The following is a 25,619-nucleotide window of genomic DNA, read 5'->3' on the forward strand; positions in this document are numbered from 1 at the left end:
AACGCTGTACCCGTACCGGAATACTGTGCATGTAAACTTTGTGATAAACCTTTAAAGCACACACTAGAATACTATATTATTGAATGTGACACTATCAAAGACTTCAGGCCACCTGGCTTATTGTATCATGAACTTTGTAATTACTATATTGAATCGGGGTGTGCTTGGGGACATTTTTGCTGTTTATTCCAAATTTGCTAGCCCACACTGATTAGTCTTCAATCAGAATGTGACGTCCAATGTATATGAACCACTGTCTTGCATTGCTTCGAACAGTAACATCACCCACATGACTCTGACCTATATATACTGCTAATGAATATGATGAATTTCTTTGTGTACGAACCTCTGTACTGCATGGCAGTGAACAGTGACATTACCCACATGAATCTGACCTATATATACTGTCAATGAATATGATGTATTTCTTTGTGCACGAACCTCTGTCATGCGTGGCAGTGAGAAGTGATACCACCCTCAGTGTCAAGACCTGACTGAATTACTCAGAATAGGCAAACTGTACTCCAAGCTTTGTCAATAAATTTGTTAAACTAAAACTAAATTATCTCTCACCAGCATAAAAAACAAAGAAAGAAAGAATAGGAATAAGAAAGGAGAATTAGTCAATAAAGAAAGAGTAAATAAATAGAAATAAGAAATCAAATATAGGAAATAATTCTCATTTATTACACTCAGGTTGTTCAGGGAGACGCCATCAACCGGTAATGATGTTTTAGGAGACTCCATTAACTACGCATGGTGCACTAAGGAACGCCATTAACCACTGATAATGTTGTAGGAGACACTTTTAAGCACCCATATTGTTATAGGATATGTCATTAACTGCTCATTATGTTCTAGGAGATGCCATTAACCGCTCACAGTGTTCTGGGAGACCCCATTAACCGCTCATAATGTTCTGGGAGACGCCATTAACCACTCATGATATTCTAGGAGACGCGATTAACCCCTTATAATGATCTAGGAAATGCCATTAACTGCTCATAATGTTCTTGAATACGCCATTAACCGCTCATATTGTTCTAGGAGACGCCATTAACTGCCAGTAGTGCTTTGGGAGGTGCCATTAACCGCTCATAATGTAACAATGCTCTTAGTGTCTCGGTTATCATATGATATTCCTAGACTTGGACCCCCTGTAGCTTGGTAATACAGTTCTCAAACGCGAACAAAATGCGAAATTTATCGGAGTTATTGTTGATGATAAACTTAACTGGAGAAACCACATACAAGCCATTCACAGTACATAAGAACATAAGAACATAAGAAAGTGGGATACTGCAGGAGGCCGACTGGCCCATACAGGGCAGATCCCTTTCACACCCATCCCAGCACTTCCATGTGCCTATCCAACTTCGTCTTGAAGCTCCCTAGCCCCTGATCCTACTATAGCACTCGGTAGCCTATTCCACATATCCACAACTCTATTACCAAACCAGTGCTTGCCTATATCCTTTCTGAATCGGAATTTATCTAATTTAAAGCCATTTGTTCTAGTTATTTCGTTATTACTGAGCTTCAGAACATCTTCCATTTTACCCCTTGTTAATCCCACTTACCCACTTGCACACCTCTATCATATCTCCCCTAACTCTACGCCTCTAATGAATGTGCCTGCTTTTCAGTCTTTCTTCATATGGAAGGTTTCTAATATTATGGATCATTTTTGTCATTCTTCTTTGTACTCTCTCCAAAGAATCTATGTCCATTCTATAATAAGGACACCAGAACTGAACCGCATAATCCATGTGTGGCTCACTAATGCTAGGTAAAAGTTTCAAGATAACGTCAGCAGTTCTGTTACTCACACCCTAGATATGAACCCAAGAATCCTGTTTGCCTTGTTGCGAACGCTAATACATTGTTTTCTAGGTTTCAAGTCGTTGCTAACAAATACACCTAGATCTTTTTCACAAACTGAGTTTTCTATTTCCGTGTTACCTAGTTTATACTTAACGTTTGTATTCGTCTTCCCTATCTGTAGTACCTTGCATTTATCAGTATTAAAATTCATTTGCCAGTCTACTGACCACTCATGTAAGGTATCTAGATCTCTTTGAAGGTGTTCAAAGTCACTGTCTGAATTTATCACTCTCCCCATTTTGGTATCATCTGCAAATTTACTAATCCTACTAGTTATGCCTAAATCAAGATCATTAATGAATATAACAAACAGCAGAGGGCCTAATACAGATCCCTGGGGAACTCCGCTTTTGACCGCACCCCAGTCTGACTTTAATCCATTTATGCTGACTCTTTGTTTCCTACCAGTTAACCATGACCTAATCCATTTTAATACTGATCCACCTATTCCATGTGCTTCTACCTTCCTTATCAATCTCTCATGAGGGACTCTATCGAATGCTTTACTGAAATCTAGATAAATTATATCATATGACTTTTCATTATCTACCGCTTCAAATACTTCTGAGAAAAAGCAAAGCAAATTTGTGAGACAAGAACGTCCCTGGGTGAACCCGTGCTGAGAAGAATGAATTAAGTTGAATGTTTCAAGGTGGCTTCTGATTTTTGTAGCAATAATTGACTCTAGCAACTTGCCAATGATTGACGTGAGACTAATGGGACGGTAATTTGATGCTATTGATTTATCACCCTTTTTGATAATCGGAACTACATTTGCAAGTTTCCAAGCTTCTGGCACTAGGCCCGATTCTAATGACTTATTAAATAAAACTGCTAATGGATTACTCAACTCATCTCTACATTCTTTTAATATTCTAGCATATACCTCGTCTGGACCAGGCGATTTATGAGGCTTCAGTTTGTTAATTACTTTAAGCACATCGTTACTAGTAATATTGATATTCATCAACATATTTTCTATACTGTCGTTAATAAAAAAGGCTCCAAGTACCTTCCAGTGACTCATCCAGCAGGTTACATGTGGTCTAGACGGAGTGCAGTCTTACCTTGATGCCCCCATTATATACAACAGCACCTGGAGGAACATCTGTCACGACTACCGCCTTCTTTTCGTCAGTCTTGCGTCTTGCTGAAGCTTGTCTCACAATCAACTAACTCAAGAGTGAATTCGACCATGCTAAACTAGTCTACCTAGGGCACATCGTAGGGTTTGTTGAGGTCAGTCCAGTTGCAGCTAAGGTAGAAGCCATCAACAACCTACCTATTCCTGAGACCCGAAAGGAGGTTATGAGGTTTCTGGGTATGGCTGGATACTACAGACGGTTCTGCCCAAACTTCTCTCAAGTTACAACTCCACTAATTGACTTTGAGCCCAAAGAAAAAAATCAGTTGGACACCTGCTTGTCAAGAAGCCTTCAACAAGATACGCATTCTGCTCACCAATGCACCAGTTCTCCGAGCACCAGACTTCAGCCAACCATTCATCTTCAAGTAGATGCCAGTGATTTAGGGGCTGGAACTGTATTACTCCAAGAGGGACCGAACGAGATTCTACATCCGGTATGTTATGCTTCAACCAAGTTCAAGAAACATCAGAAGAACTATGGTACAATAGAAAAAGAATGTAGGGCTTGAGATGATCAGATGACAAATGTAATTTAATCTGCTTCATAGCTAGATGGCCAAGTTCTTGATAATACTCTACATCATAATGACATTTATTTTTGGTAAATTTCTTTCATCCGTCTTGATTAACCCTGGAAGTAGTTGTCCAACCTTCTCGGCTGATCGGCTCTGTAAATAAATATTATTAGATAATTAATTGTCCTTTACTGTGCAACACAGTAATGCTATAGTGAATATATAAAAATTACTAAGCACATTAACTAATTCAATGGATATTAGCTGCCCCTACTACAAATATTGAATATACATTCCAAACAATATTGGTATTATTTTGGTTTAGTCATCTGGGGAACCTTAAGATTCTATCTATAGGTTTAAGTGCTTTAAACAATAAGACAAATTATCTCTACGGGATTTCTGTCGCAAACCATTTTTCGATCGCATAAGAAAATATAGGTCATAGGTTATGTTAGGTTAGGGTATGATGAGTTATAAGGTTAGCTTAACATACACCGGTAAGGGAGGGGGGGGGTAGTAACTCAAAACAAGTGATTTCCGATAAAAATAAAGGTCTACATCGTTCATAACACATCGCAAACCATAAGAATAAAACAAACATAGTCTGCCTGTCTAAGTACAGGGATGACCAAAACTTAAAATTTACTCAATATTAGTACAGCGGCATAGCCAAACAATTGTGCATTTTATGATGAAAGCATTAACTTTGGCACAGATATAGAGTAATACATGGTGAATATTTTTAGATATGGAACCACTAGAAACTCAACCTCTGTGGGCGCCATATTGAATTTCATGATGGCCGCTGTTCAGGATACACTAAACTATGTATTTCTGTTTTTACTGTGGCATATTTCATTCCAATGCATCAATATACATAATCCTGGTTACGAAAATCATTTGTGATAGTTTTCGAAGTTTATTACAACAAAAAAGACACTGGAAAATTAACATACAAATTTTCCGAACTCCCATAACTTAACAAAAAAAAATCTGAACATTCGGCTATTGAGTACGAATCTCTGTAGATATTTGGCCTTAACAGCCACCTTCACATGCACAAAGTCCAGTGCATTTAAGTGCAGCTTTTTTGCACCTACACTTGCCATCGCAGTGTTTTCTGCAACCGCAAGAGATGAGCTCGTGGGATGACTTTGACGCTTCAGAGAGTGTGGTCCAGAGTGGTTCCAGCTCATCACCTGACTTCATCCAACCCCAGTCACATGGTGATGACAGAATGACAAACGCTATTGCAGCCTGTCCCCAGATATGTCCAGCCTGATAAGCAGCTCTCTTTATGTGCTGCTCCAGAGCTGCTCGTTTTGGTGGGAGATCCTCCAGTGATCTTGATTTTCTTGAAAACAGTTTCTTTCTCAGCACGTTCACGTCACAGCATGTGCTCGTACGGTCATAGAGCAGCAAGATGAATCTCTCCAGTGTCGACAGGACACCATCAGGCAGCTCACTTGGGGTGGAAGCCAGACTGAGGAAGGCGGTTGTCACTTCCGGAAATGCATTCCATATGGCCCAGGCTGCATTTTTGCTATGGCCTGCAAAGGCAGATACCGTGTCGCAGCCTGTTATTGCGTGAAACACTGGAAGAGCTCTCGACTTCTCAGGTCCCAGGGCCTTTGCAATTTGATGTGCTGCTATGTAACGTCGATTCTTTCCTGTGCCAAAAATAAGCCATAGGTCATCTAGTACCTCACTCCGTTCATTCGCTAGAGCAACTGCAAGGATGACAACATCTGTATCGACGGTACGAATGAGTATCCGCCGATGACCACATTCCAAGGCATCAGCTGCATGAACCATCATCCTAGTTTCGGCCTCTTCGTGGTTGCATGGTGCCAAGTTGGCAGTGTCGTTCCATGGTGGAACAGTGAGTACTTGTTTCTTGTCTGTGACAACCAGCTGTTTACTTTCTTTGACAACCAACTGCATAACCTGTTCTGACAGGAAACTGAAGAGTTCCTCTTTGTTGTCACTGTTGCGGAGAAAGTTTTGCCAGTTGCTAGGTAGAGGACCAGAGGCAGAGACGCATCTTCGAATGCCCTTGCCACGGTTACATCTTACTGTTGCTTTTAGGCTCCCAGATTTCAGGTAGCAATCCCATACCAGGTCAAGTCGAGATCGATGCTCGAGCTGTGATTCAATATAGGGAATGAATACAGCTGTGCTGTATTCTTGAAATGTCCTACTGCCTCCTGGCTTCAACATTTCCACAACGGCAGGTCAATCGAGTATAAATGAGGTGACATGTGGAGCGTCAGTGATCTTGTCAGCAAGCTGTTCAAGGGGTGTGAGTAAGTCGGCCTGCTTCCTGAAGCGGAGTTTCCCATTATTGGAGAGTGCTGGTGGATAGGCCCGGTTTTCATGCTTCAAGAATTCCTCCAAATCACCCTCTCTTGTTTGACAGGCTATGTAGAGCCTGGGGAAGAGTCCACAGTCGTCTTTTGCGAAGGCTAGTTGCTGCTTACTCCTAGTTGGAGACTTGGATTTCATAGAACTGAATAGTGTTAGCTTGTTGAGCTTAATAGTGTCACCAATAAGCTTAGACTTGTCTTCAAGGCGTTCTCTTACATATGAATGGAATTGTTCTCGTCCAAGCTTGACAACATTTTTCACACTCTTCACGGCTTCTGGACACAAGATTTCCTTTGTATGAAGAACCATTAGGTCAGTACTTTCTTCTTCAAATGGGTTTCCCATTTCTTCCATGACAAGTGTAAAGTGCATTCACATCCTGAAGAAACTTGCCCTGCGTCGTGTTGGTTTGCTCATGATGGTGGAAGTTAGCCTTGGTTTGCTCAGCTTTCTGCGATGATTCAAATTCACCAATGACCCGTGCTACTTCTGGACCTGCAATCATACACCGTCGAAGTGCACTAGGGTTTCCAGTCAAACCGACTGCACCACCATCACCTTTGATGCAGGCATTGATCTGCTCATGGGCCTGGTCTAGTGCCATTACAGAAAAACGGAGGGTTGTCTTTTTTGTAGTGAAATGTCAGGCTTGAAACTTTGCAGCCACATCAGGATGCTTGTCCGATAGCTCTGTCATGTCCTTCAGGTGGACTGGAACCCACCGAGAATAATGAGTATGATCCAAGGCGAAGAACCACTGACACAGTTCAGCCAGAGCATCCATGTATAGCGAGAAGTTTGATTCTCGGAGTGATCTAACAAACATAAAGATACTTAGCTCTAGGTTGAGGGTGGTTGCCCAGTACTGAAACTGGGGACAACATTCAGCCCTCTGCTGACACCAGACACCAAACTCTAGGGGCTCATGACCATCACTTTGGGCATCTTCAGTGCATTTGCCATAAGCCTTGTGCTGTAGGATGTTCAGGGTTGCTGCTGTTATCTGATGGCCTCGCCTGGTGCGTGTGACGTGAGCAGCCTTTAGGAAAGAGTTCGCAGTTCCTGGGCTGGCAACATCGGCTTGCATCAGGGTTTCTGCCCACCTGCTACCCTGCAACCAACTGCCTGCCATCCTCAGAGCCGCCATTTCAATGTGGAGACCGCCCAGAATCATAATAAATTTCTCTTCGCCGTAATTTTCGGGCCAATTCCACTGAATCTGTTTGGCTATTGCAAACAATGGTTGGTCCAAGGTGATTACTGTTGTTTGACCTTTTCTTTCTTCCTATAGCCTATTATTTCCCTATGCTTCGCAGTATTAGACGGTCTCGCAGGACTAAGACAGTAACTTGGCAAAACCTGAATTTTTTTCCTGGATCCGCCCCTGATTTATAGCGGCCACTCAAATCTAGTATCGAGTGGTTCCATATCTGAAAATGTTCATATACCATTACTCCATCGCTGTGCCAAATTTGGTGCTTTCATCATTAAATTCATTCAATGCACAATTGTTAAGAAAATTGTAGCTATGCCGCTCCACTATATAGCCTATCTCGAATCTAAGCATCCAAATACTTATGGTAGTTAAAGTAAAATTTAACCCATTAATGAATATAAATGATGATATATTCCAGTGGTTCATTAGTGAATCATCAAAACAATAGCAGCACTATGTTGTCATGTTTACCTAGCATCAAACATTCTCAAAACAAAGTCCAGACAATGTCATTACTTCTAAATTGACTCGTATCTCCGTCTAGTACTGATATACTCTGTAAATGCATTGAAAATAGGAGAGAAATTCTACCAAGTAAGAATACATGACAGCTGAGCTGGTGTGAACATGGGAGTTTTTTTATGTCCACAAGAACATAAGAATGGAGGAAACTGCAGTGGGCCTCTTGGCCCATACTAGGAAGTCCCATTTACACCCAACCCCTATCGCTCATATATCCATCCAACCTATGTTTGAGGTAGCTCCTCACGGCACATTTCTTCACTTACGAAATGCCCATGACTTAGACCATAAAAAAAAAACACCCTTAAAACTTACCTAAACGTGGCATTTGGGGTCTAAAGGGGCCACCTTTGTACTACCTCCGACTGCAACTGTGAGTTTGATAGAGAGCGTCGTCTGCTGGGAAACTGGTGACGGCATTACAAATGTCGGCCCTGTTTCTAGAAAAATAAATTTATTTCTACTTATTATTGCAGGACTATAAACTTTTATTATAAATTATATATACTGTATCACTCTACGAGCGTGGCAGAGTGTATTTCTTGTGTTTACTCAGAACCGACAACTCGTCCATTGTCCATGACGTGACCAAATTCACGTTAATGTTGAAAATTAAAATCCTTTTTTGTTTAATAATAATATAATTATTATTGAGACCACGCCTGACTCTACTTCCTCAGTCAATGATGATAGCAGTTGGGCCACGAACCCTTACTCCCCAGCCTCTTGAAAATTACTGTGGCTTTGTACAGTATTTTCCTTTGACATAAAATTAAATGGCTGATATGAGCGGTGTGGGTGTGTGAACGGTGTGGGTGTGTAAGCAGTGTGTTTGAGTGAGCGTGTGGGTATGTGAGCGGTGTGGGTGTGTGAGGAGTGTGGTTGAGTGAGCGGCATGGATGTGTGAGCGGTGTGGGTGTGTAAGCGGGAAGGAGGGGAGGGATGATTGTGTACCACTGGGGTAGTCGACGTTGGTCCTCGGTAACGTGTACATCTGTTCTCAGGTATCGTGGTGTTTTTGTAGTGTTGTGATATTGCTGTGGTTTTGTGGTGCTGTGGTGGTGCTGTGGTGGTGTTATGGTACTGCTGTGGTGTTATGATGTTATTGTGGCGTTGTGGAACTGCTGCGATGTTGTGGCGTTGCCGTAGTGTTGTGGCACTGCTGTAGTGTTGTGACGCTGGTGTACTGTTGTGGCGCTGTTGCAGTGTTGTGGAGCTTCTGTAGTGTTGTGCTGTTGTTGTTCTGCTGTGGTGTTGTGGTGCTGCTGTAATGTTGTGGTGCTGGTGTGGTGTTGTTGTGCTGCTGTGGTGTGTGGTGCTGCTGTGGTGTTGTGGTGCTGCTGTAGTGTTGTGGTGCTGCTGCAGTGTTGTGGTGTTGCTGTAGTATTGTTGTGCTACTGTGGCGTTGTGGTGCTGCAGCGGTGCTGTGGTGCTGTTGTAGTGTTGTTGTGCTGCTGTATTGTTGTGATGCTGCTGTGAGTTTGTTGTGATGCTCCTGTGGTGTTGTTGTGCTGCTGTGGTGTATTGATGCTGCAGTACTCTTGTGGTGGAGCATTGGTGTTATGGCGCAGCTGTAGTGTTGTGGTGCTGTTGTGATGTTGTGGTGCTGCTGTAGTGTTGCTATGCTGCTGTGGTATTGCTGTGGTGTTGTGTTGCTGCTATGGTGTTGTGGTGCTCCTGTAGTGTTGTGGTGCTGATGTAGTGTTGTGGCGCTGCTGTCGTGTTGTGGTTCTCCTGTGGTGGTGTGGTGCTGCTGTGGTGTTGTGCTGCTGCTTTGGGGTTGTGGTTCTCCTGTGGTGGTGTGGTGCTGCTGTGGTGTTGTGGCGCTGCTGTGGTGTTGTGGTGATGCTGTATTGTTGTGGCGCTGCTGTGGTGTTGTGGGGCTGTGTGGCGTTGTGGCGTTGTGGCGCCCGATGTAGTGTTATGGTGTTGTTGTGATGTATTGATGCTGCTGTGGTGTTGTGGCGCTGCTGTGGTGTTGTGGTGTTGTTGTAGTGGTGTTGTGGCTCTACTGTGGTGTTGTGGTGCTGTGTGGTGTCGTAGCGCTGCTGTAGTGTTAAGGTGCTGTTGTGGTGTTGTGGTGCTGCTGTAGTGTTGTTGTGCTGTTGTGATGTTATGCTGCAGTGGTGCTGCTGTGGTGTTGTGGCGCTACTGTGGTGTTGTGATACTACTCTCGTGTTGTGGTGCTGCTGTGGTGTTGTGGCGCAGCTGTAGTGTTGTAGTGCTGCTGTGGTGTTTTGGAGCTGCTGTGGTCTTGTGGTACTGCTGGGGTATTGTAACACTGCCGTAGTGCCGTAGTATAATGGTGCTGGTTTGGTTGTTATGGTGATGCTGTGGTATTGAGCCGGTGCTGTGGTGCTGTGGGGCTGTGTAGTTTTGTGGCGCTGGATGTAGTGTTGTGGTGTTGTTGTTGTGTTGTGGCGCTCATGTGGGGTTGTGGGGCTGCGTGGTGTTGTGACGCTGGATATAGTGTATGGTTTGTTGTGCTTTATTGGTGATGCTGTTGTGTTGTGGCGCTGATGTGGTGTTTTGGTGTTGTTGGACTGGTGTTGTGGCGCTGCTGTGGTGCTGTGGTGCTGTGTGGCGTCGTGGCGCTGCTGTAGTGTTGTGGTGCTGCTGTGGTGTTGTTGCATAGTTGTAGTTTTGTGGTGCTGCTATAGTGTTGTGGCGCTGTTGTAGTGTTGCGGCGCTGCTGTGGTGTTGTGGTGCTGCTGTGGTGTTGTGGTGCTGCTGTGGTGTTGTGGCGCTGCTGTGGTGTTGTGACGCTGCTATTGTGTTGTGGGCGCTGTTGTGGTGTTGTGGCACTGCTGTAGTGGTGCTGCTGCTGTGGTTCTTGTGATGCTGCTGTGGTGTTGCGACGCTGCTGTGGTGTTATGACGCTGCTGTTGTGTTGTGGTGTTGTGGCACTGCTGTAGTGTTGTGCTGCTGCTGTGGTATTGTGGCGCTGCTGTGATTTTGTAGCGATACTGTGGTGTTGTGGCGATGCTGTGGTGTTGTGACGCTGCTGTGGTGTTGTGACGCTGCTGACGTGTTGTGGTGCTGATGTAGTGTTATGTTGCTGCTGTGGTGTTGTGGTGCTACTGTGATGTTGTAGCGATACTGTGGTGTTGTGGTGATGCTATGGTTCTGTGGAGATGCTTTGGTGTTGTGGTGCTGCTGTGGTGTTGTGGTGCTGCTGTAGTGTTGTGGTGCTGCTGTAGTGTTGTGGTGCTGCTGTAGTGTTGTGGTGCTGCTGTAGTGTTGTGGTGCTGCTGTAGTGTTGTGGTGCTGCTGTAGTGTTGCGGCGCTGCTATAGTGTTTGTGGTGCTGCTTGCTATGGTGTTGTGGCGTTGCTTTCAGCAAAGTGTTGTGGTGCTGCTGTAGTGTTGTTGTAGCTTGCTGTGGTGATGGCGCTGCTGTGATTTTGTAGCGATGCATGGTGTTGTGGCGATGCTGTGGTGTTGTGAGCGCTGCTGTGATGTGTGACGCTGCTGACGTGTTGTGGTGCTGATGCCAGTGTTATGTTGCTGCTGTGGTGTTTGTGGTGCTACTGTGATGTTGGCACTTGATACTGTGGTGTTGTGGTGCTGCTGTAGTGTTGTGGTGCCGCTAGTGTTGTGGTGCTGATGTAGTGTTGTGTGCTGCTATAGTGTTGTGGTGCTGCTGTAGTGTTGTGGTGCTGCTGTAGTGTTGTGGCGCTGCTATAGTGTTGTGGTGCTGCTATAGTGTTATTGGTGCTGCTGTAGTGTTGTGGTGCTGCTGTATTGTTGTGGCGCTGCTGTAGTGTTTAGCCCCAAGCGTTGCTGTGGTGTTGTGGGGCTGCTGTAGTGTTGTGGCGATGCTGTTTTGTTGTGGTGCTGCTGTTTTGCTGTGGTGCTGCTGTGGTATTTGTGAACTGCTGTAGTGTTGTGGTGCTGATGTACTGTTGTGGTTTCTGCTGTGTAGTATTGTGGTGCTGTTGAGTGTTGTGGCACGCTGCTATAGTGTTGTAGTGCTGCTGTAGTGTTATAGCGCTGCTATAGTGTTGTGGTGCTGCTATGGTGTTGTGGTGCTGCTATAGTGTTGTGGTGCTACTTTCCTTAGTGTTGTGGTGCTGATGTACTGTTGTAGTTCTCTTTCCTTAGTATTGTGGTGCTATGCAGTGTTGTGTACTGCTGTATTGTTGTGGCGCTGCTGTTTTGTTGTAACTGCTGTATTGTTGTGGCGCTGCTGTTTTTATTAGTGCTGCTGTTTTTGTTGTGGCGCTGCTGTATGGTGTTGTGGCGCTGCTGTTTTTGTAAGTGCTGCTGTTTTGTTTGTGGCGCTGCTGTAGTGTTGTGGCGCTGCTGTTTTGTTGTGGCGCTGCTGTAGTGTTGTGGCTCTGCTATAGTGTTGTGGTGCTGCTGTATTGTTGTAGCGCTGCTATAGTGTTATGGGTGCTGCTGTGTACTGTTGTGGCGCTGCTGTAGTGTTGTGACGTTGCTGTGGTATTTGTGGCGCTGCTGTAGTGTTGTGGCGATGCTGTTTTTTGTGGTGCTGCTGTAGTATTTGTGGTGCTGCTGTTTTGTTGTAGCGCTGCTGTAGTGTTGTGCTTGATGCTGTTTTTGTGGTGCTGCTGTTTTGTTGTGGAGTGCTGCTGTAGTTGTGTGGTGCTGCTGTAGTGTTGTGGTGCTGCTGTTTTTGTTGTGGCGCTGCTGTAGTGTTGTGGCGCTGCTGTAGTGTTGTGGCGATGCTGTTTTTTGTGGTGCTGCTGTGTATTGTTGTGGCGCTGCTGTAGTGTTGTGACGTTACGTTGCTGTGGTGTTGTGGCGCTGCTGTAGTGTTGTGGCGATGCTGTTTTGCTGTGGTGCTGCTGTTTTGTTGTGGCGCTGCTGTAGTGTTGTGCTGCTATGGTGTTGTGGCGCTGCTGTAGTGTTAATGGTGCTGCTGTATTGTTGTGGCGCTGCTATAGTGTTGTGGTGCTGCTGTAGTGTTGTGACGTTGCTGTGGTGTTGTGGGGCTGCTGTAAAGTGTTGTGGTGCTGATGTAGTGTTGTGGTTCTGCTGTAGTGTGGTGCTGCTGTGAGTGTTGTGGTGCCTGCTGTAGTGTTGTGGAGTGCTGCTGTAGTGTTGTAGTGCTGATGTAGTGTTGTGGTTACCTGCTGTAGTATTGTGAATTACTGCTGTGATGTTGTGGTCTGCTGCGTATTTGTGGTGCTGGTGTAGTGTTGTGGTTCTGCTGTATGTGTGTGGTGCTGCTGTAGTGTTGTGAAGTGCTGCTGTAGTGTTGTGGTGCTGATGTATTGTGGTTACCTGCTGTAGTATTGTGGTGCTGCTGTAGTGTTGTGGGCGCTGCTATAGTGTTGTGGCGCTGCTATAGTGTTGTGGTGCTGCTGTAGTGTTTGTGGTGCTGCTGCAGGTGTTTACGTGGCGATGCTGTGGTGTTGTGGGGCTGCTGTAGTGTTGTGGCGATGCTGCTGTTTGCTGTGGGTGCTGCTGTTTTGTTGTAGTGCTGCTGTAGTGTTGTGGTGCTGATGTGGTGTTGTGTGGTTCTGCTGTAGTATTGTGGGTGCTGCTGTAGTGTTGTGGTGCTGCTGTAGTGTTGTGGTGCTGATGTAGTGTTGTGGTTTCTGCTGTAGTATTGTGGTGCTGCTGTAGTGTTGTGGTGCTGCTGTAGTGTTGTGGTGCTGATGTAGTGTTGTGGTTCTGCTGTAGTATTGTGGTGCTGCTGTAGTGTTGTGGCGCTGCTATAGGTGTTGTGCTGCTGCAGTGTTGTAGCGTGCTGTGGTGTTGATAGGGCTGCTGTAGTGTTGTGGCGATGCTGTTTTGCTGTGGTGCTGCTGTTTTGTTGTGGTGCTGCTGTAGTGTTATGTGGTGCTGATGTAGTGTTGGTTTCTGCTGTAGTATTGTGAAATTGCTGCTGTAGTGTTGTGGTGCTGCTGTAGTGTTGTGGTGCTGATGTAGTGTTGTGGTTCTGCTGTGAAATGTGTGGTGCTGCTGTAGTGTTGTGGTGCTGCTGTAGTGTTGTGGTGCTGATGTAGTGTTGTGGTTCTGCTGTAAGTATTGTGGTGCTGCTGTAGTGTTGTGCTTCTTTCTTATAGTGTTCGTAGTGCTGCTGTAGTGTTGTGGTGCTGCTGTAGTGTTGTGGTGCTGATGTAGTGTTGTGGATTTCTGCTGTATTATTGTGAATTACTGCTGTAGTGTTTGTGTTACCTTGTGTTGTGGTGCTGATGTAGTGTTGTGGTTCTGCTGTGGTATTGTGGTGCTGCTGTAGTGTTGTGGTACTGCTGTAGTGTTGTGGTGCTGATGTAGTGTTGTGGTTCTGCTGTAGTATTGTGGTGCTGCTGTAGTGTTGTGGCGCTGCTATAGTGTTTGTGGCGCTGCTATGTAGTGTTGTGGTGCTGTTGTAGTGTGGTGCTGCTGTAGTGTTGTGGCGATGCTGTGGTGTTGTGGGGCTGTAGTGTTGTGGCGATGCTGTTTTTGCTGTGGTGCTGCTGTTTTGTTGTGGTGCTGCTGTGTGTTGTGGTGCTGATGTAGTGTTGTGGTTCTGCTGTAGTATTGTGGTGCTGCTGTAGTGTTGTGGTGCTGCTGTAGTGTTGTGGTGCTGATGTAGTGTTGTGGTTCTGCTGTAGTATTGTGGTGCTGCTGTAGTGTTGTGTTACTGCTGTAGTGTTGTGGTGCTGATGTAGTGTTGTGGGGTTCTGCTTTGTAGTATTGTGGTGCTGCTGTAGTGTTGTGCTTTCTTTATAGTGTTGTGGTACTGCTGTAGTGTTGTGGTGCTGCTTTAGTGTTTGTGGTGCTGCTGTAGTGTTGTGGCGCTGCTAAAGTGTTGTGGTGCTGCTGTAGTGTTGTGAGGTACTGCGGGTGTATTGTTGTGGCGCTGCTGTAGTGTTGTGGCACTGCTGCAGGTATGGCACTGCTATAGAGTGTTTGTGGCTGCAGCATAGTGTTTGTGGCGCTGCTATAGTGTTGTGGTGCTGCTGTAGTGTTGTGGCGCGCTGCTATAGTGTTGTGGTGCTGCTGTAGTGTTGTGGTGCTGCTGCAGGTATTTGTGGTGCTGCTATAGTGTTGTGGTGCTGCTATAGTGTTGTGGCACTGCCTGTGGAGTCGTGGCACGCTGCTGCTGTGAAGGTGGTTATGGCTCTGCTATAGTGTTGTGTGGTGCTGCTGTAGTGTTGTGGCTGCTGTAGTGTTGTGGCTCTGCTATAGTGTTGTTTTCGCTGTAACCAGCTTTGTGTAGTGCTGCTGTAGTGTTGTATAGTGCTGCTGTAGTGTTGTGGTGCTGCTGTAGTGTTGTTGTGGTGCTGCTGTAGCGTTGTGGTGCTGCTGTAGTGTTGTGGTGCTGCTGTAGTGTTGTGGTGCTGCTGTAGTGTTGTGGCCTTTCTTAGTGTTGTGGTGCTGCTGTAGTGTTGTGGGGTGCTGCTGTAGCGTTGTGGGTACTATGGTGTGTGGTGCTGCTGTAGTGTTGTGGTGCTGCTGCTGTTAGTGTTGTGGCTCTGCTATAGTGTTGTGGTGCTGCTGTAGTGTTGTGGCGCTGCTATAGTGTTGTGGCACTGCTATAGAGTCGTGGCGCTGCTGTAGTGTTGTGGTGCTGCTGTAGTGTTGTGGTGCTGCTGTAGTGTTGTGGTGCTGCTGTAGTGTTGTGGGGCTGCTTAAGTGTTGTGGTGCTGCTGTAGTGTTGTGGTGATGCTGTAGTGTTGTGGCGTATATATCGTATATTCACAACGGTTCGTACGATGAGTATTCATCGTAATAGAAGTGGATTTCTTAGACTAAAGAATAAAATTAATTTTACCAATTCCCTGGAAAGATTCTGTACATTTGATTTGCTTCCTAACATTTTCTGCGCCAACGTATTTCATTGAGGCAGTCTGATGGTGTTGTTTTATGGAGTATACTATTAAATTTTATCTCAATCACTCAGGTGTATTCTTACGTAGTCTTTACGATGTCAGGAGCTTGTGTGATTTTGTCCTCGCACACAGGTGGTAGTTTTTGTGGTAATGCAAAGAGAACCAGAGAAAGAGAGCGCTGCTACCTGCCTCGCCCCGTTACCATGACAACGGCTTTCCACGAGGGGAGAGGAGAGAGGGAGGTGGTGGGGGCAGATTGTGATAAAATCCCATCTCTGGGTAATACCTGAGTATGTCTCGGCAAGGAGGGAGGATACTCGTGTCTTCCTCTGTTACATCTTAATTTACTTGGTATTACTATAGAGGAACTTGTGTAGTGGGAAGGCTTGTGGCTTTACAACCTGTACTGAAGGCTCTGTAGTCAAAGACATCATCTAGAGTTATCCACTGCTCGTCTAGTCTTTTCTAGAAACTCAAAACGTAAGGAGACTTGAACAACTGATCAGGTAAGTTACTGCACAGTTTCACCATTTGTGTGAACGTGTCTCAAATACCTTAAGGCTTTGACCTCTGTTACAAGTTATTACCCATGTACAGTCACCCAAAAAAGTCCTGTCGCGAACCACGAACCCCGAGATTCAGACTCGTGAACCCGAAGCAGTAGACACTGATACATTATTCTGTCCATAAATGCTTCGGATTCAAGAGTCTGAATCTCGGGGTTCATGGTTCGCGACAGGACGTTTTTGGGTGACTGTACAAGCTGTATTATTAACACACTGAACTGTTCAAGAGAGAGTTGCCAACTTGCACTTGCTGGTATATTTTTAGTACTGGGTCCGTCAAATAATTATGCCATTTTGACCTGCAGTTGAAGTTGTCTTACAGAATATATGTATTTATAGTTATTTAATTTATGTACAGTGATGTGTGTGTGTGTGTGTGTGTGTGTGTTACCAGGTCAGCAGTGGTAAGGAAGGTCTCCATTGTTGTGTCCGTAAGGGGGTCGCCCACACGGAGCAGACTACTGCCTTTATAAGTGTGATGACGTGGGTTTGTGTGTCTTTCTTTGGGTGTGTTTATGTTATGTTGTTGTGGTATACACAATGACTGTTTAGTTTCATGTGTGTACGTATATGTGTACGGTAATGTTATGGAATTAAAAATAGAAGAATTATCTGTCTGTGTGTAACATGATGGTGGTGGTGGTTGTAACACTGTCTGCGTGTAACATGATGGTGGTGATGGTAACACTATGTGCAACATAATGGTGGTGATGGTGGTAACACTGCCTGTGTTTACCATGAGGGTGGTGGTAACACTGGAGGGGTATACCATGATGTCGGTCATTCAGACACTACCTGTGTGTATCATAATGGTGATGGTGGTAACACTGACTATGTGTACATTGATGGTGGTGACGGTAAAACTGCCTGTGTGTACCATGACTGTGGTGATGGTAACACTGCCTGTGTGTGCCATGATGGTGGTGGTGCTAACAATGCCTGTGTGTACCATGACTGTGGTGGTGGTAACACTGCCTGTGTGCACCATGATGATGGTGGTGATAACACAGTATGTGTGTACAATGATACTGGTGACACTGCTAGTGTGTAGCATGATAGTGGTAATGGTAACACAGCCTGTGTGTACAACGATGGTAGTGATGGTGACACAATATTTGTGTACAATGATGTTGGTGATGGTATTAATGCCTGTGTCTACCATGATCTTGATGATGGTAACACTGCCTGTGTGTACTATGATTGTGGTGTTGATAACACTGTCTGTGTGTAACATAATGGTAGTGATGGTAACACTGCCTGTGTGTACTATGATTTTCCTGATGGCACCACAGCTTGTGTACAATAATGGTAACTCGATGTACCATGATGGTTGTGATGGTAACACTGCTTTATATGATGGTAACACTGTTTATAGATAAGGGTAACATTGTGTGAACCGTGATATTGGTCATGGAAACACTGCTTGTGTGTACCATGATGGTAACAGTGCCTGTGTGTATCATGATGATGGTGAAGGTAACACTGTAAGTGTGTACCATGATGGTAACACTGTCTGTGTGTACCATGATGGTAACACTGTCTGTGTGTACCATGATGGTAACACTGTCTGTGTATATCATGATGACGGTGATGGTAACCCTGCATGTGTGTACCAAAATGACAACACTGCCTGTGTGTATCATGAGGGTGGTGATGGTACCACTGTCTATGTGCATCATGATGATGTTGATGGTAACCGCGCATGTGTGTACCTTGATGGTATTGAAGGTAACACTGCATGGTAACACTGTCTGTGTGTATCATGATGATGGTGATAGCAACACTGCAAGAGTGTACCATGATGTTAACAATGCCTGTGTGTACCATGATGGTGGTGATAGTAACACTGCATGGTAACACTGTCTCTGTGTATCATGATGATGGTGATGGTAACACTACATGTGTGTACCATGATGGTAACACTACTTGTGTGTACGATGATGGTGGCGATGCTAACACCGCCTGTCTGTGCTATGATGTTAGTGATGGTAACATGCCTGTAAGAAACATGATGGTGATGACGGTTAAAAATGACTTTGTTTACCATGATGGTAACACTGTCCGTGCGTATCGTGATGGTGATGATGTTAACACTACCTGTGTGTGCCATGATGGTGGTAATGGTAATACTATGTGTGTCATGATGGTAACAGTCTGCACCATGATGGTAACGCTGTGTGAGCCATGATGGTAACACTGTCCGTGCGTATCGTGATGGTGATGATGTTAACACTACCTGTGTGTGCCATGATGGTGGTAATGGTAATACTATGTGTACCATGATGGTAACAGTCTGCACCATGATGATAACACTGTGTGATACATGATGGTAACACTCTCCGTGTTTGCACTGGTTGTGGTGAAGGTAACACTGCATGTGTGTATCATGATGGTGGCGATTGTAACACTGCACGTGTGTACCATGATGTTGGAGTTGGCAACATACCAGTATGAGCCATGATGGTGAGGATGGTAACACTTCCTGTATGTACCATGATAGTGGCGATAGTAACAATTTGTGTGTGTACCATGATGATAACAGTCTGCACCATGATAGATACACTCTATGTGCCGTAGAGGTAACACTGTGTGGACCATAATGGGTACACTGCCTTTGCTTAGCATGTTGGTGGCGGTGGTAACACTGCCTGTGTTTAAAACTTTTTGCTAATTGTAGCACTGCCTGGGTGTAACATCATGGTGGTGGTGGTAACACTGTCTCTGTGTACCATGATGATTTGGATGGTAACACTGCCTTTGTGTACCATTATGGTGGTGATGGTAACACTTCCTGTGTGCACCATGATGGTGGTGATGGTACAACTGTCTGTGTGTACTATGATGATGGGAATGGTAACACTGTCTGTGTGTACTATGATGGTGGTGATGGTAACACTGTCTGTGTGTACTATGATGGTGGTGATGGTAACACTGTGTGTACTATGATGGTGGTGATGGTAACACTGCCTTTGTGTACCATTATGGTGGTGATGGTAACACTTCCTGTGTGTACCATGATGGTGGTGATGGTAACACTGCCTGTGCATGCTATAAGAGTGGTGATCGTAATACTGCCTTTGTGTACCATGATGTTGGTAATGGTAACACTGCCTGTCTGTACCATGATGGTGGTGATGGTAACACTGTCTGTGTGTACTATGATGGTGGTGATGGTGGTGATGGTAACAATGCTTGAGTGTACCATGAGGGTGGTGAAGGTAACACTGCTTGTGTGTACCATGATGGTGGTGATGGTAACACTGCCTGTTTCTACCATGATTGTAGTGATGGTAATACTGCCAGTGTGTACCATGATGGTGGTGAAGGTAATTCTCCCTGTGTGAAACCATGATGGTGGTGAAAGTAACACTTCCTGTGTCTACCATGATTGTAGTAATGGTAACACTGCCTGTATACACCATGATGGTGGTGATGGTACAACAGTCTATGTGTACTATGATGATGGGGATGGTAACACTGTCTGTGTGTACTATGATGGTGGTGATGGTAACACTGTTTGTGTGTACTATGATGGTGGTGATGGTAACAATGCTTTTATGTACCATGATGGTGGTGATGGTAACACGTTCTGTGTATACCATGATGGTGGTGAAGGTAACAATGCTTGTGTGTACCATGATGGTGGTGATGGTAACAATGCTTGTGTGCACCATGATGGTGGTGATAGTAACACTGTCTGTGTGTACTATGATGGTGGTGATGGTGGTGATGGTAACAATGCTTGAGTGTACCATGAGGGTGGTAATGGTAACAATGCTTGTGTGTACCATGAGGGTGGTAATGGTAACAATGCTTGTGTGTACCATGATGGTGGTGATGGTAGCACTTCCAGTGTGTACCATGATGGTGGTGATGGTAACACTGTTTGTGTGTACCATGATGGTAGTGATGGTAACACTGCTTGTGTATATCCCGATGGTGGTGGTGGTGGTGGTAGTGGTGGTATCACTGCCTGTGTGTACCGTGATGGTGATGGTAACCGTGTGTGTGTGTACGATGATGGCGGTCATGGGAGCACTGCCTGTATATAATGTTGGTAGGGATAGCAACACTACGTATGTGTACCATAATGGTGGTGCTGGCAACACTGCATGTGTAAATTGATGATAATACTATATGTACCATGATGGTGGTGATGGTAGCACTACCTGTGTGGACTAAAAGGGCAGTGATGGTAACACTTCCTGTGTGTACCATGATGATGGTGATGGTAGCACTACCTGTGTGTACTATAAGGGCAGTGATGGTAATACTGCCTGTGTGTACCATGATGGTGGTGATGGTAGCACTGTCTGTGTGTACTATGATGGTGGTGATGGTGGTGATGGTAACAATGCTTGAGTGTACCATGAAGGTGGTAATGGTAACAATGCTTGTGTGTACCATGATGGTGGTGATGGTAGCACTGCCTGTTTCTACCATGATTATAGTGATGGTAATACTGCCAGTTTGTACCATGATTGTGGTGATGGTAACACTGCCTTTGTGTACCATGATGGTGGTGAAGGTAATTTTACGTGTGTGAAACCATGATGGTGGTGAAGGTACCACTTCCTGTGTCTACCATGATTGTAGTAATGGTAACACTGCCTGTATGTAACATGATGGTGATGATGGTAAAACTGTCTATGTGTACTATGATGGTGGTGATGGTAACACTGTTTGTGTGTACTATGATGGTGGTGATGGTAACAATGCTTTTATGTACCATGATGGTGGTGATGGTAACACGGTCTGTGTATACCATGATGGTGGTGAAGGTAATACTACCAGTGTGAAACCATGATGGTGGTGATGTTATAACTGCCTGTGTCTACCATGATTGTAGTGATGGTAAAACTGCCTGTGTGTACCATGATTGTGCTGTGGTGTGAAACCATGATGTTGGTGATGGTAACAATGCTTGTGTATACGAGGATGGTGGTGATAGTAACACTGCCTGTGTGTACTATGATGGTGGTGATGGTAAAATTACCTGTGAGTACCATGATGGTGTTGATGGTAAAACTGCCTGTGTGTACCATGATTGTAGTGATGGTAACACTGCCTGTGTGTACCATGATGGTGTTGATGGTAAAACTGCCTGTGTGCATTATGATGGTGTTGATGGTAACACTGCCTGTGTGTACCATGATTGTAGTGATGGCAACACTGCCTGTGTGTACCATGATGGTGTTGATGGTAAAACTGCCTATGTGTACCATGATGGTGTTGATGGTAACACTGCCTGTGTGTACCATGATTGTAGTGAAGGCAACACTGCCTGTGTGTACCATGATGGTGGTGAGGGTAACATTGCCTGTGTGTACCATGATGGTGGTGATGGTAACACTGAATGTGTGTACCATGTTGGTGGTGATGGTAACACTGAATGTGTGTACGATGATGGTGGTGATAGTAACACTGCCTCTCTGTACCATGATGGTGGTGATGGTAACACTGCCTGTGTGTACCATAATGGTTTTGATGGCAACACTGCCTGTGTGTACCATGTTGGTGGTGATGGTAACACTGAATGTGTGTACGATGATGGTGGTGATAGTAACACTGCCTGTGTGTACCATGATGGTGGTGATAGTAACACTGCCTGTGTGTACCATGATGGTGGTGATGGTAATATTGCCTGTGTCTATTCTTGATTGTAGTGATGGTATCACTGTCTGGAACCAGAGTGATACTGCGATTTAATTCCTTTAATGCATCAAATTTTTCTTTATAATTCCGATCTCAGGTATAACCTTTGTTCCCCAGAGTAGTGTTTAAGTTAGGTTAGGAATTGTGCATCTGTTGGGGTGATATAATTTTGTTGAAAGCCCTTAAGGCCTGTTTCATGTGTGCAGGCAACATTTCTTAATACTTTAAATTTATTGTTGCCTGAGTTTCTAATAATTTCAATATCATGTATAACTTTTATTCCCCAGAGTAGTGTTTTAAGTTCAAGTTAAGAGGTGGGCATATTGGTGTACCATTATTTGATTGTGTTTGTAGTGTTGGAGGGAATATAAGTGTCTAAATTTTACAGTGTGTCTCATTCATCCCAGTCACAGACGCTATCCTTCCGCGGGTCACGGACAAGTCATTTTGTTTAGTAGATTTAAGTGTTCTTGTGCTGGTTCGGGATCTTTCTCAAAGGGGCGCTTCCACTGCAATTACCATCTAACAATCTTTAATAAACCCCAAGTCAAGTGAGAAATTAAAGTCCAGTAAATTCCGACAGGTTACATATATATATATATATATATATATATATATATATATATATATATATATATATATATATATATATATATATATATATATATATATATATATATATATATATATATATATATTTACAGTATATAAAATATGGACACATTACCATGGGTGAAGCCAATTATGTTAGGAGACATGTGTTCTCTGATTCTATAAAAGAGTCTGCCAAGAACTATACTGTCAAAGGTCTTATACACAGGCAGCTGGTTAGTGATAAGGGACGAAAAGCTTTAATAGGCTGTCCTCGTTTCGGTATTGGCACAACAATACTGTTGGTCCAAGATGTGGGTACTTGACCCTCGGCATGACTCATATCGTACAATGCCAATAATGGATTGCCCGGCACACGCCTTAGTAGTCTAACGATATTATAGGTGACTCCGTCCTCTCCAGGGGCAGCAGACCTACCCCTGGCGAGGGCGACTGCAAGCTCTCACTCCGTATATGAAACATTACACTCATCGTGCTGTTTGCCCAGCATAAATTTAATGTGATTACTTCTCTCTACAGACTTCGCACCAAGGAGTTCTCGATTCCTAGTTGGTAACATATTATAACGAGAGACATGAGCTCACTTTGTAATTAATTCATTAGATTTTTGCAGCGGGTTTGGATGGGAGACGTGTCTAATGTTTTTACCTCTGATTGTGTTTATATCCTTCCAGGGTTTGCTGAGGGATGTTTGTTGATTCAGGCTGTTGACATATGTCTCCCATGCATTTTGTCTGACTTCGTTTACACGTTCCCTGGCAGCAGCAAGAGAGACTTGATACAATTGTAACATTTGCGATGTTCTAATTTGTCTGTAACCCTAGCCCACCCTCCTGACTCTAGCCCTGAGGTTTTTTTTTTAAGTTTAGGGTCATCATAGCACTGCTGTGGCCTCTTCCCATGTTGCTGACCACGATTTCTCCTTCTTTTTTTTTTGGTGGAGACATTGTTGGTGAAGTATGTATAAGCCTTATCTATCAGATCATCATGGAGACTTTGGTAGTTGTCAGCCTTGTAATTCTTGTACCAGTCTTGGATGAAGTTATGAAGTGGCTTTCATGTTCTTGATTGACTGTAAGTCTACGTCTGTTGAGTTTACCGCCAGTGGGCTTGTCATTAGCTACAAGTATACTAGCTTGGATTGGGTTGTGGTCAGACATAAGATCAGTCAGCATCAGAGTTATGAGTTGTGGATGATAAATTAAAGCCAATACACTTGTCTAGAGCCCCACCATAGAAGTGTGTTGGTTCATTATTACCTTTAATTTGAGCATCTTCATATGCGCTGAGAAGTGAGACAAGTCTCCTACCATTGGTGTTAGTGGTGGAGTCACCTAATTTCTTGTTGCTAGTATTCAGGTCACCAAGTAGGACAGTGGGTTCAGTGTGAACAAAGTCTGGGAGATCTGTGTATTGAAGCTGATCTGAGGGAGCATAGGCATTTAGCACGTTGAGTGTGGAGTTGCCCAGGTGGATAGTGATTCCATGGTACTGATTTTTTTTTTTTTAAGAGATACATGCGGTAGTGACTTCTTAACATACATCAAACATTTGTGAGTTGAACTAGGAACATAATACACATAATTGGGCAGACTGGGTGGGGGCTTATCATTAGGTGTGAGAGACTCCTGCAGACACACACTATCGATGTCCTCAGTCACATCTTTGTGGCGTAGGTCTGCGCAGAAGGAAGGGGTGGCTGGGGGCGGCCCACCGCCCTTGGCATTGGATAACCACAACAGCCAATGTTTTCCATAGCAACATTACTGTTACTGTTACAATCACTGAGGTCTAAATCTTAGAGGGTATGGGGTGCAGTGTGACCTGACGAAAAGGCAATAGTATCAGTATCAGGGATGTGTGTATACATGAGATAGGAGGCGCCTCTTCTGCGTTTATGCCGCTGGCGACCCCCTATGCTGGCAACAGGCGCCGACTGAGGGGAGTCAGGACTGAGGGGTCATTTGAGGGAGATCGGACCAACAAGAGCACCCTATGGGCACTTCTGTCCCCATATGTGGTTAGACCACAACTGACCAGTGGGATTTTTTTTTTTTTTATTTATTTATTGGGCACTCCCCTACATCCTTGTGTAAGGTGAAGCGCAGAAGCGTTTACAGCGCTCAACAGGGAAGCATGCTAAGTTCATGCTTGCCTTTATGTCTCATGAGTTAAGGGCGTAGAAGCCTGAAGAGTCAGGGGCATAAAAGCCTGAAGAGTCAGTGGTTTATGTCATCAAGTTATTGGAAGCTCCAACAACTTTCCTTGAATACGAATTCGCAACTTTCGACTTACAACAGGCACCTACTTTACTGCTAGGTGAACAGGGACTAATGGGGGCGAGGAAGTAAGTCCAAACAACTTCCACCGGCCCGGGAATCGAACCCGTGACCTCTCGCTTGCGAGGCAAGAACGGTACCGCTTCGACCACCGATCCCCCAAGTGAGATAAGTTGTGGGATCTCACTTGTAGGTGTATAGGTCGCGACCCTCGGCTGTACCAAATGCGCACTTAACTTCTCACCTGTCACTTGGTGGTTGTGGTCTCAGTCTTATATGGTGTCGGTAACCTGCGTTGCTTGATAGTCAGGACTCGAACCCAGGACTCAATTGAGACATTCATGCATTACTGTTGTATCACCAACTTCCTAGATTAGATTAGGTTATGTTCAGTTAGGATACTTTTGATTAGGTTAGGTTAGGTTAGACTAGATTAGGTTAGATTAGATTAAGTTAGATTAGGTTAAGTTAAATTTGGTTAGGTTAGGCTAGGTTAGGTTAGGTTAGATTAGATTAGGTTAGCTTGAATTTAATCGCCAGGTGAAAATATGTTGGGGTGCTTAATCCTTAGAGGATTCATAAGTTGCCCTTTCTTCTTCAGGGTCATGGATCCTCACCGAGAGCCACACCACTCACCGCAGAGTGAACCAACAGGAGACCCAGAAGAACTTACAGGTCAGCCAGAAGAACTTAAATGGGAGCCAAAGTTAGAGGAAGAACTTAAATGGGAGCCAAAGTTAGAGGGACGTAAGGAGGAAGCAGTCGTGTTGGGGATGAGTGACCAGACACATCAGAGCCACTGCGACCAGGTGAGAGAGAGAGAGAGTAGTTTATATAAAACATCAGTTTCAGAAATATTGGAATGCACCAAGAATAAACTCTCCCCGAGTCAAATTCTGCCTGTCTCATTTTTCCTTGATAGTACAGTTCCGATGTTCAGAGCTTGGTTGTCGTTATTTTGTTTTTCCTTTGGACGGAAATTTTACATTTTGGGAAACTAAAGAGTATAATTAATTAAAAACCAATGTTTCTGTTTTCCTGAAAGTATGTACGGCGGCCATCTT

At 44.6% G+C, this 25,619-nt stretch overlaps 1 long non-coding RNA gene across 1 annotated transcript; it reads left to right on the forward strand.

Annotated features, from left to right (window-relative positions):
• The first annotated feature begins 8,628 nt into the window (after window positions 1-8,628).
• On the forward strand, window positions 8,629-25,238 carry LOC121859781. Its single transcript, XR_006087712.1, has 3 exons — window positions 8,629-8,658; window positions 15,807-15,949; window positions 25,157-25,238. It is a non-coding gene; the product is annotated as an uncharacterized LOC121859781 (long non-coding RNA).
• The last annotated feature ends 381 nt before the right edge of the window (window positions 25,239-25,619 follow it).

Source organism: Homarus americanus, unplaced genomic scaffold (assembly GCF_018991925.1).
Source record: "Homarus americanus isolate GMGI-L3 unplaced genomic scaffold, GMGI_Hamer_2.0 scaffold27231, whole genome shotgun sequence".
Lineage (NCBI taxonomy): Eukaryota > Metazoa > Arthropoda > Malacostraca > Decapoda > Nephropidae > Homarus > Homarus americanus.